At 37.6% G+C, this 12,898-nt stretch overlaps 1 protein-coding gene across 2 annotated transcripts in view; it reads left to right on the forward strand.

Moving 5' to 3' along the window:
- The window catches only part of ASB5 (ankyrin repeat and SOCS box containing 5), a 41,285-nt gene that overhangs the window by 13,270 nt on the left and 15,117 nt on the right, over positions 1 to 12,898 (forward strand). The window lies entirely within an intron of this gene.

Here is a 12,898-nt window from a genome sequence, read left to right on the forward strand (position 1 = left end):
GTCAGGGTGAGCTTTTGGGCATCTGTGTGGAAACCCATCAAATTTTACTGGGTTGAAAGCTCTTGTGAAAATTCCTTTTTATTTTTGCCCAAGCAGAACTTTGGCAGAGCTGGGCGCTACTGTTCCCCCAAGCTCATCTGTGGTGAGCCACTACCATTTTCATTCAATTATTTTTCTGGGTCACAGAATGCAGAAAACTCTCTCTTCTCAGTTGTGGTATCCTAGTGCATGACTGAGCCATGTTTTTGCTCAGCTTGGGATGCCTGCTGCCTCACTTGTCTTTATTGTTGTTCCTCATATTCTGGAATGACATCAAGTTTGAGTTAGTGGTGGAACAGGGAGACTTGTCTCGTGTCTTATTGCCTTCACCACTCATCCCTAGGTACCATGAATGAGAAGAAATAACCCGAGTTAAATGCAAAGGGAGAAACTGTAGAAACGAGCCAGAAATGGTTTCAAACCTAAAGATCTTTTCAGTCTTCAATGTTGGGACAGAAGCTAGACGTTTTGTGTATATGTGTTTAAATTAGCAAACCAGAAAGAGAGGCTTACATCCTAAAGCAGGAATTAGCTTGCTTTGCAGAAGATTTACTTGAGGTGGATTTATATCATGTGTTCTCTGCACAATATAGAGAGAAAGTTCTGAAACCCAGGGTTTTTACATCTGAGTATGTTAATGACATCGTTTGAACTACTACACATGTGTGTTTGTGTGTGACTATATGTACAGATATATAAGTATGGGGTGGGGTGTATGGAGGTATGTGTATGTATGTATGTATTCACTACAGTAGGATGAGAAGGACTGACTGTCTATTCCACTGGCAGAAATACTTGCAGAGAATGTGGTAGTCCTCACTTGAAATCAAGAATTTTTTGTCAGAAACTGCTGGCTAGCTCTAAGGCGGCTCATTCTGGAAAGACTGACACAGAATCTGAGTAAGGAGGGAAAAAGACTAGGGAAAAACTAGAGGGAAAAGAATAACATGCATCAGGTTGGAAAGTAAAGTAGTCTCTACAATGTTACCTGTTGCTGAATCCAGGAGACTTTAGTTTGGTCATTCGTCAATTGTCTGAACTATTATATCTAAATAAATGTATATTCAGCATTCTAGTAGCTGTCCCATGCAGAAGATGAAAATCTATCACTCTTGCAGGTTACTTTTTTGCTCAGATAGTAGAGGTTTATATTGATTTAAAGGCTCAAACATATGGTAGAGTTTCTGGTTTTCTGCTTGGTTTATTAAAAGAAAATAGTTAATGCAACTATTTTGTGCTTAAACTGTACTTTTTATAACTCGACACCAGTGTGTCTTAATTTTTCACTGCCCAACTTGCAGTGTTTGAGTCTGGATTTGTAACAGTCCTAAGCACGTGTTCAGCTAATGTTACATAATCTGCAAATTCAGCCAGTTGTCATGATTAACAGGACCAATCCTTGCTTTTTGGGATGCAAATAAGGCTCCTCAAAAATTACTATTTTATTTCATCTTTTCTATACCTTTGTTCTGTTTGTGGAAGGGGGCATGTTACTGTCTCAGCTCACACCATGTTGTGGGATTTGGTTTGTTTATGTTTGTGAAATACAGTACAGAGATACCTCAGCAGAGTTTGCACAATACCATATAACATAATATCCTGTTCAAAGTAGTATCCAGAAGATGTACAGTAAGTAATTTGAAGCTACAGCTTGAAACATTAAATGATAAAATTAAATACTGAGTATCCTCCTAATTAGTGATCCTGTTCTGTGTTTTTTCTTAAGCAACAGAGAAGCCTCAGCAGAAAAAAAAACCCAAACCAGAAAACTAGCCTATCATTGTCTAATTGAAGTTTATAGCATTTCAAGAAGTAATTCAAATTAGAGGAAATGTTAGTTTTCATTTTCTAGTTTTAACCTGATTATGTACTCTTAAAATTCTGTTAGTGCTGGTATTTTCAGTTTGCTTGTAATAGTACAACATTACTTTTTGCTATTATAGTGGCTTGGCTAGGATAGAGTGCTATAATTTTGAAGAAGAAAAGAGCCTTTGGAAATAATGTGCTACTAGGCACAGGCATTATTTCATATTTACTGAATTGAGCTCTTGAGTTAAAATAAGCCTTTCTTTTACAAAGTCTGTATAATTGAGGCATTTTAGGTACTGAGCAGTAGTACTGGGTGGAACTCCTTTTAACAAACTGAAGGTATACAGGTCAGTACGGGATTTGGGGCCCAGGGATCACACATTTCATGGCTGACTTCCTTTGTGTTGTGGCTTGTTCTTTGTTGAATACAAGGAGACAGCTTTACCTGTGTCATCTGCGTACTGTGGTCTTGTTGCTACATATTAGTAGTGAAACAGGTCATATTTTGTTCCTTAGTATTTCAGGAATATTTTCTCTCCAGTTTGGATGGTCACCAATCTACTGTGTTAAATCTATCCTTTGGATCTCGTATGTATGTGAACAGCTGGATAGGAATAGCGTCCCAATAATTAATTAGAAATTGTTATACTGTGTATGTGGCATTGAAATATAAGAACTAGATCAGTGTTCAGTGTCAGCTAAGACCAGAAAAGTGCATATAAAAGCTCTACTAATTATGTCACATTAATTTTTTTATGGAGGTGAAGTCTGAGTAAAACTTTTCTTGTGTACGGCTGAAAGGCACCTTCAGAAGTAATTTGGACGCTCTAGGATCAATATACATGGGTTGTCTGGCAAATGTCTGGCTAACTTGTTTTTAAAATGCTTATTAATAGTGGTTTCTGCAGCGTCCTTATGCAGACAATTACAGTTTTTACTGTTCTCATCACTAGAATGCTTCCCACTCCCTGCAAGACCTACCTAAATCTTTATTTCTGCAAACTAAATACATAAAATATGATTAAGGTATTTATCGGTTTCTCTCCATATATGAAAAGTAATCAATTTAAAGGCTATTATCATGCATCTTCCTACCTCTACTGTTTTTGTCTTTTCTAGAATAAAGAAAAAAGGATTTAATTTCGTCTGTCCTCCTAAGTCTTGTTTTCTAGACCTGGAATTACTGTAGTTGCTCTCCTTTGCGCTTGTGCCAATTCATATACAGTTCATAGACATCTTTACTGATGTCTAATTCCCCGTGTTAAACAGAGTGCTCCAGCTGAGACTTTATTAGTGCAACCAGTGGAACTATTAGTTGTATAAAAGTGGAACAGTTATGTCATGTGCCATATATATGATACCCTGTGTAATACCTTCTGCAATGATGCTTTTTTTTTTGCCTTCCCCCCCTCCCCCAACAGTAAAGTATTAAGGATACAGTCTGTAGCCTACAAACCCCATGTTAAAACAGAGTCACTGCAGTATGCATTTGCTTTTTCCTCTCCAAGTATAATACTTTGTACTGGCCTTCAGCTAACTTCATGCTTTTGATATCAGACAATTTCTCCATTTTACTCAAGTCTGTTTTGAATTGTTTCCCTCTGAGCAGTTGCAGCACCTGCAGTTTAGTGTCATCTACTGATTTTAAAAAAAATAAATACAATATTCTGTCATCCACAGTATTAAAAAACTGAATAGCACCAAATGCAGGACAGAACTCTGCAGTTTTTTACATTCGTTTCAAGTGAATTAAAACCCCATGTCTTAATAAACTATCAGAATTGAATTCTTTTTTCAGTGAAGTTGGTGGTATTACTGCCATAAAAGAATTAAATGAAAAAGGGATCCATTCTATTAGGAAGGTCCCATTTACTGGATTATTTTTAACTTTGGCACTAATTTTGTAAGCACTTACTCACATACACATACTTGCCCCATTGAATTGAAAGGGACTGATTAGTTGTTAGAGCTAAGTGCTTTGCAATCAGGGACTGTAGCTGTGTTGTAAATAGGTTATGGTGCCTAGCTTTTCTTTTTCTATTGTGTTGAAGTGAACATGTATTTTTTCATTATGCTAGAAAATTTGCAAAAGTCAATATTTTATTAATTTCTTTCTTTACGGAAAAAGTCATAGCATGTATATGTTTATTCCATTTTAAAATTCTGTGCCCTACAAACTGACCTACAAAAATGAACTTACTTGCGAATTAACTTTGGGTATAATTAGCTCCTTAGCAGGCTATCTGCAGTGACAGTGATCTGCACAGTAAGATGTCTTCTCTTGCCGTATTTCCAGACATGTGAAGAGTTAATATCTCAGCCTTTTATACAGCTGTTGCTCAATACAAACCCAAGGATCAAAAGCAACCTTTAGGCTCTTCCTACTATACCAACTAGCTGGTCGTATTATGAAAGTGCTCTGTATACACAAGCGCTGAGTTGGAGCTTCAGCTGAGTTTTATAGTTCGGTTGCTTTAGGATGAGGTAGTAGCCCTCTGTGGTATGAAGTGATTTCAAAGTGTAGGTGTGTATCAAATCTTAAGAGTTAATACCTTGTCAGGTGTTTTGGGTTTGTAAGATATAAACTCTACTGACAAATACTGGTAACAGTTTGGTTTGTATGGAAGAGTCCATACTTTGATAGTACAGATAACTTTATAGAAGGAGGTATAGTTCCCATTCATAAACTTTTTTATAAGGCAAGAAGAGTCTGTTTTATCAAAATTAAACCTGATACTCAGTAACTGTCAAAATGCTTTTAGCTGCAAGCAGAAGGTGATATAGAGGAACTTTCTTATGAAAGAATCATTTTGCAGTAGTTAATATAGCATAAATGACAAACAAATAGTCATGTACTTATACAGATACATGGGGTCTGATGCACAAGCTAAGTAGTTCTGACAACATAAAATGCTTTTTCTTTAAGATCCTATGTTTTAATTATGTCAACTGTCTTTGCAAAAATTTTCATAGAATATCACTTTATGCATAACTGTACTATTTTAAAGTAATAGTTGAAAGTTATTTGAAAGCAGGATTTGTATTTGTAGTATTTGAGTATAGCTTCTCAAAATACATTATACTGTTTTTCCAGAACTGAGAGGTGAATATGCCCTGATTTCTTCTAAGTTTAAAAAAAAAAAAGTCTACTCTTGAATGAACATAGCAAGTTCTAAGCTACCTGTCTTTGCTGTATCTGCCTTGGCCAGGCATGGTAGGAATGCTCAGTACACTAGTTATTCGTAGTTACCCTAAATTAAGCCATCCATGGGATTGTGGTAGTTCAAGACTGGAGTCCCCATCTCGTTTCAGGATTATGAGACTTGTAAATAGCATGAAGCCTTCTGTTTCCTTCTTTTTCTTGTACACTGAGCACTGCTTGGGTGGACCCAAGAAACCAGTCCATTAAATACAACTCATAAATAGCAAATAATGCTGTGTTTCACTGTTAGAGATCCGCTGTTTGGAAAGCTTGATTGCATTTTGAACTGTAGTGCATGATTAGAGCAAAGTTTTCCTATTATTTTATTCTAACAAGTTGCAATTGATAATGTCACTCAGCAACAGTTGTTAGGTAGGGAAGATAGGCACGAGGCATTTTCTCAACTTGCATTCCACAGAGATCACAGTTCTATTAATAAAAGCCATATAAGACCTCTGTTAGCTTCCTGGATACAATAGAGATTCATTTAGTAATGACAGGAATATTGTATGGCATACCTATTCACCATACCACTTGGTGTAACACACCACATTTAGCATTTGTTTTTCATATGCAGCGTGTAAGCTAATGATGTAAAAATGCTTAAGATAGTGTGAATGTTCTTTTTTGAAAGTTCAGAAGGGAGGTTTTTGATGGAGCTCATCACCGTCTCTTATATGCTAAATAACTTTGCCTAGTATGACAAATAACTGCCAAAGAAGAGTCATACTTCAAAATAAATCTCAAGAAGACACTTGCTTAGAATGAAGCAAATGGCACCACATATCAGCAAGATACCAGAACCATTCTCCTCTGAAGAACATAATCTACCTTAAAGGGATTTTGGTGAGAGTTATATGATGCAACGAGACTGGCGTGGCCAGAGCCCTGGCCTATTTGCAGCAACAAAAATCAAGCACATCTGTTGGCAAGCACTGACTCTTGCCTCACGTTAAAGAAAATCTCTGAGGCTACAGAAGCTTCTAGTGTTTATATCTGCTGGATCCTGTTTGTATGCTTGCTTCCCTGAAAGGAACTGAGAGATCCTATCTTGTGGTTTCCTTTGTGGGTTTTTTTTACGCCTATCTGTATTTGTATGTCAGGACCTCCTTGAGAATAGCATTGCCACAGGCTGTATTTTATGGTCAGTATCGTTTATGTGTGCCTCCTTGAAATGTGTCTTTTCTGAAGATGGACCTTAACTTGTCACCAGCCTAGGTCCTATTGGCGTGCTTGATGTGCACACTCTTAAGTTAACTCACATGGAAATCCCCTTCATCAATTGATTTCTTTGTTTTTGTGGATGAAGTGAATAATAAGCTTTTGAACAAGTACAAAATGAAACATTATGAACTCTGATGTAGCTTAAAACCTGAGTTTTTAAAGGTGCATAGCAATAAGACTGAAAGATAATCCTGGAGCAATCTGCCTGCAAGGCCTTAAAGACAACTGTTAAAGAAAAGCCGTTAGGAAAATCCAGTACTGGCTTGGGGCAAGCTCAAACATACCATCTGCACTGGTCTTTTTTGCAGCGGTGGGGCGTAAGGCAACAGGGGAAGACCAAAATAGCATAGCTCCCTGAAGGTGATGTTCCTTCCCTCAGCCATAGACTTGTTATGGCCAGGGTTCTGCTATTCACACTCCTCTCTTGTAGGGGATGTTCTCAAATATTTGCAATGCAGGCAAGCAGCGAGTGAACTTCTGCCAGGGTTAGATGATGATGGCTTTGGGGGAATGCATTACGTGCCGAAGTACTGAGCTCTATTCATGATTGCAGCAATGCTGGGTGGTTGGTCATAAATCCATTATGGCATGCTGCATCTGTTGCACTAGTGGATGTTACTGTCTGCTATGTCTAGAGTCTTTCTGGCAATAGATATGATCTCTCTTTTTATGGCTGTTCTCTCACGGTAATTGGCTGAAGATTCACTCTGTGGTGCTCTATACCACTCCCACGCCGACTACTGGTCTCATGCCTTGTGTCTTTCTGTGTCAATATCTGAAGCCCAGGCCTGCTTGGTAACTGATTTGGCTAGATTCATCAGCATAACTGCTGTGAGTTGTTTTACTTTAGCCCACATATTAGGAAATATTCTGTGTTACCACTGCCTGTCTGCGTGAAGAGGTCTGGTGGGTACATATTGCAAATCCACAAGCCAAGAAATGTAGTAAATGTGTCATTGTTCTGTATTTGACTTCTGTGGGAGCCGAGATAGAGCCTTTATCATACCAGAATTTTAAATCTTTTCTCAACCTTCCATTCTGATTTCCAGCATCCAAGGATACACAGCCTAACAACTGTAAAAATCTCAGGGGAAGAGGTAGGAAAATTACTAGCCATCCATGCTGTTGCTACCTTAATAATAATTTGGATTTCCAGCTAAGAGACAGTGATGATACTGTATAAAGAGCAGGAGCGTGTAATAGGCTCTTTTAGTGCTTATAGTGGCGTAGAGAAATGTCATTTTATGCTCAAATAACTAGTGACCGTTTAAGTATTATCTGCATATCTGCTGGCATTTGTCAAGATGTGGAGGACAGAGGACTGGTTGGTGACACCTGGGTAATGCCTAAACTTCTGGTCGACTGCTAATGACTTATCATTGTATTGGCCATGAAGTATGGCTTGATGCAAGAATCTGTTTAAAAAAAAAAAGTTGTTCCAGTCCTTTCCCTGTCCTGCTGTTAGAGCTTTATGACTGTACTTTTATGGTGCCTTTAAGTTCTTTGGTGTTGAGCCCGCACTGCAGGATGTAACAGTGGCCACTGTGGCCTTTTAGGATACTATGTTTTTGTTGGTAACCACGTTTCTGTAATTATTTCTAAAACTTCCTTCGTCTTGGCTTCTACAGGGAGGAATGTTCAAGATCTCTGCTGGTTCATTTCTGGCAATGTCAAATGACAGGCAACTCTTGGAGTACTGGCACTGAGGTCCAGGGAGCCTATTTTTCATTTCAGCTTTGTGGTTGTAGTCTGTGGATCACATCAACAGGAAGAGGCAGTTTCTAGTCCTGTTCCAGAATTTAGTGTGGCAGGTTCCATGCAGTCACTGTGACCCCATAATAATCCTGGTCATAAAAGTAGAGTGAATCTGAAAGTATAGAACAGTTTGGGAAGTGAGGTGGCTCATGAGTTGGCTAGCTTGAGGAGAATTGCACACAAAATGCTGCTCTGTGACATCTGAAAATAGTGCAATTTTGTCCAATTTTTCCTAAGATAAATTGTTGTTATTGGAGTTTGGACTGTATTGCATCAGGCTGCATCATGTGTTGAAAGGTGGTGGTGGTGGGGTTGTCGTCGTTTTTATTAACACATTTTTGTGTGTGTTATCACAATTGCATTTTATTGCCTTAAGAACAGTCTTCAAAATAGAATGAGTTCCCCATTGAAAGGGAGGAACAAAAGTTTCTTTCCATTTTCATTCCCACCTGTTAAGAACTGCTGCCCCTGTAAACTCACAGCTATTTGCTGACATAGAAATACTGAAACTGTACTGACATTTCTTTTTATAAAAATCTGGATAAAAAAGATTGTGAAGAAAATCACTTGAAAGTTTCCTTTAACAGTTCTTCCCCTGGGTTATAGAAGTTGAATAGAACTAATCATTAGTGAAATGCAACATAGTGGTTTATTTACAGCTTGTCTGCTAAATTAAGTCAGAATTCCAAACTCATGAGTAAAATCCTTCAGTTTCCTTACTCTCCAACTGTAGTGTCTGCCCCTTCCTCTGGCTGCTTTTTTGCAGGTAGCTGCATTGCTTCCATGAGTAACTATAATCTAAATTCTGTCCCTAATTGCTTGTGTGCCAAGGCAGGGAAAGTAATGCCCTACTGTATTTTCTACATACTTGCATATGTACTTAGATTTCTGTTATAGGTTTTCTGGCGGATTTTGGAAGCGTTTGAATGTCTTCTATAGAGAAAAATCTGAAGAACAGAATCTGAGTACCAAGCCTAAGTAGTTTCAAATATTAATAGTTTTATTACCTGATGAAGTCGAGAGATACTGATTTTTATTTTGTAGCTAATGTTAACCTAGTGCATGGATGGCTGACTTGAGGAAGATCACATAGCAATTCCATGTCAGAGGTGGAAGTGAAATAGCGAGTTCTTCAGTCTTAGTCCACAGTTTTAACTGTGTGTTCATCCTCTCTTTATATCAACATCTCAAGTATATCTTTAATACATTTCCAGTTGATTTCTGATGTTGGTCTAGCATTCACTTTTTTTTTTTAACTTTTATTTATGTACTGTTTTAATAGGACTTTTTAATGGCTTTTGCCCAGAGGATGAATGGTTGTGCCTAGCAGAATTTAGTGAAAAGTTGCTTCTAGAGTCCTGAATGAGATAAGCTTTGCCTTCTTTAAAGCATGAAAAAAGATAGTGCATATTTTTATACATTGCATTCTGATGTCCTCCAAAGTATTCAAAGTAAATTAATGAGGGGCAAGTGTCTATGGAATAGTGATACTTTTCCTAGTACCCTTGCCTTGAAGGTGGCAGATTTTGGGGGTAGTCTTAACTCCATTGGTAGCTCATTGCCTCCTATGCAGCTCTCTGGACGAGAGTGAGTAGGTGCTGCTGACTCCTCTGGGCGTCTTTCTCTTTGAAGCCATGGCAGCTGTCCTTATTCCTGCAAGTCACACCTCTGAGACTAGTAAGAGAGAACAGGGGCTGGGATATCTGTGGAAAGCAAGCTGTATGAACTACTTCCAGGTTTGTACCACTCCTCTAGAAGGACCCAGCTTCATTCTCAGCTGACAACCTCACCCACAAAACTCCCACAAAAACATGTAGGTCTTGTCTTCCCAGCCCACTGTCAATCCATGCCCTGCAGTGCCAGATGCTTTGCTTGATCCTGGTCCTCACCACCTTCTCCTGAAAGTCCTGGGATTCCATTCCAAATGGAAAGGAAGTGTAAAACTGAGATAAGCCTCAGAGCCATGGCAAGTATAGAAATTGTCATTGGTTATTTCTCACCTGGAGAACAGTGCTGACATCATCCTGACACAGACACATATATACACATCCTTAGTAAGCTTTCCTGTTAATTCACCTTCCGGTATTTATTAACTTGAAGAAAACACTACAATTTAACAAGTAAAGTGATATATTTATAGTGTGCCCTTTTATAATGAGCCCTTTTGCAAAAGCTCTGTTCAAGACTTACTTGCAGAGTCTGATTGCTGGATGTGTAGAACTGTTTATTTCAGTCTGTGAGATATTCTGGTTTGTTGAGCTAGATAAAACCTGAGGAAAACAACTTTCTGAAAGCAGCATAACGTCTGGGAGAGTGCAGTTTTTTCTCTCTTGCAAGAATAGCAGTAGCCCACCTGCTTCTGTTCTGTAAAGAATGTAGTGCCATTCCAGTAGGGCAGTTCTCATGTGCTGTAATTTCAAGGTGAAATTTGCAGCTGCTCCTTCTTCTTCCCCTTACCCTACCTAACCATAATCTTGTCTCTGATTTTCTCTTAAAGAAAAACAAGAGGCATATAGAAAATTTCATTAAATACTTGTGTATTATTTCAACATCTTAGGGATTAATTTTTGTCAGGTACCTGAAAGGAGTAGTATTAATGAAAGCCAGTAGTGTTAATTTCCTTTTAAAAAGTTTACAAATGGCTGATTTTTCTATCAGTAGAAGAGGATAGTGAGGAAATACTAGAAGGAAGTAGTGGGGAGGTAAAGGCGGCATCTTAACATGTTATTAGTACGGACTAATCACTGTCTTCTTTATCCATGCTGGAATTTTATCATGGATTACTTCTCCCTGCAGATTTCTGTTGTATAGTATCAGCGTGATACATAGTAACAAACAAAAAAATTCTACTAGTAGTTGGTTGCCCTTGTTTTTGTTGTTATTTTAAAAAAATATTGACTTGTGCTTCTTCTGACAAGACTACAGCCTTACTTTCATAATGGGATCAGACTTTCAAAATAACCAGTGAAATCTTTTTTTTTTTTAATTGGTAGTCAAACCATATTTTTAGTTATTCAGGATGTAGTTTCTAGTTGACATCTGTAGGATACCTTGTCCCCTATTGAAAAAAAAAAAAAACAAAAAACCAAAACAAACCCCAAACAAACAAAAAAACAAACCACAAAAAACCAGAAGTGCTTTATACTTTCATGGATTCTTCTGAATTCCAAAATTTCTTAACTGCAAGTTACATATGAGTAAAGCCTGATGCAGTAATAATAATTGTTTCTATTACTAAAAGAATTGCCATTCTGATAAAACAGTTTTAATTTTTCTGTTTTAGGTTGCTTGTTATTCAGGCAACAAAGCATTGAATACTTATGCTTTAAGAATCTATTTCTTTTTTGGTTAAATGATTAAAAAATTAACACCTTCTTTCCATTTAAATCATGTAAATAGTTAAGACTCATGCTGTAGCTAAGCTGATTCTTTCTCTGTTTTAAAAATAGAAAATGCTAGAGCAGTCCTTCCCTTCCCCCACTATGTACTCACTAGTCCAAGCTAGTAAATGTTACTGAATGGATTTCAGTGTTGTAGCCATTCTACAGTAAGTACAGCAAGATTCTTTGTGAAAAAGCGAAAGGAGGAAAAAAGGTGGTAGAAATCCGTTTGTGGATGTTCGTCAGACCAGAGTACCTGCACCAATGACAGACAGGCTTTCCTCGAGAAACAAATAATGACAACAAACACTGCTGTTCAGAGGAGCCAGAATCTCCCCAAAAGACGCCTAGAAAGTATAGGGGAGTGTCCTGCGAAACGCAAAGCTAGCTGGGGTATTCTGACCAGCCAAGGTTAGTATAGCAGCCATTTCAGAAACGGTGTACTGAAATATGCTAAGCTGACCCAATTTATGATGTTCTAGCTCTAAACTGTTTTTTGGTTTTTGTTTTTTTTTTTTTTCCTAGCTGTAATATAAATGCATGCTTATGTTAGTGGCACTTTGTTGTCTTGCATGGGTTAACACAAGGGTGTTGAAGCTATTTTTGTTCTTTCTGCACTCTTATCAGCTGATCTAAAATACCTTTTCTTGTTTATCTGCCGTATTTGTTTTATGCACGTGTTTAAGGCTTGACTTACCCTGACTTTTGCTGTCCTGTCACAAGGTAACTGGATACTGAAGGCTAATTGTTTACAACAGGGGACTGGGGAATGAAAGGAGGGGGAGGAGTAAACTTTACATATAACTTTATATGTAAAGAGAAGTTCATAGGTAGCTGAAATAGGAGGCAATGGAGGAACTACAGGTGACAGAATTATTGTCCTGTACTAAGATACTAAAGACAAAGATATAATTGTAAGGGTTTGCATAGAGGAGTGCTTAGGAGGTATTTAAGTTGCTGGACACTGACGTTTTCAGCAATGAGGAACAAACTCTATTACAAAAGAAGTGTTTAGGACTACTATTGTCTGTGCCATATTGTCCTAATTTTTTCATAATACAAGTGTGTAAAAGGGGGCTTTGAGTAATTGTGAGAGTCTAATAGGAATTTTTAAAAAGAGTGATCATAATTCCAATTAATATTGACCATATCATAAGGCTCAGAGTGAAACAGAAAAGAAAATAAGGAAATCAAACTTGAAATTCATGATAATATGATATCAGATTAAAAACTGGAGATGCTAAAATAGTCAAAGAAAGGAGGAGACAGGAAAGAGAGATTTGATATATTATGCATAAAAATAATTATGAATTTACCATGTCAAATGTAGCTATATGTTATAGGAAACACAGTTATTCTTAAAATACCTTTGCTAATTTCCAGTACTGCCAGTTTTAGAATTAAGCAATATTCAAGAATTTAGGCAACAGTTACCATAGCTTCCTAAGTAACTGTTTGAATGCGATGGTACTGTAAGGTTATATTTATC

Source organism: Gymnogyps californianus, chromosome 4, assembly GCF_018139145.2.
Source record: "Gymnogyps californianus isolate 813 chromosome 4, ASM1813914v2, whole genome shotgun sequence".
NCBI lineage: Eukaryota > Metazoa > Chordata > Aves > Accipitriformes > Cathartidae > Gymnogyps > Gymnogyps californianus.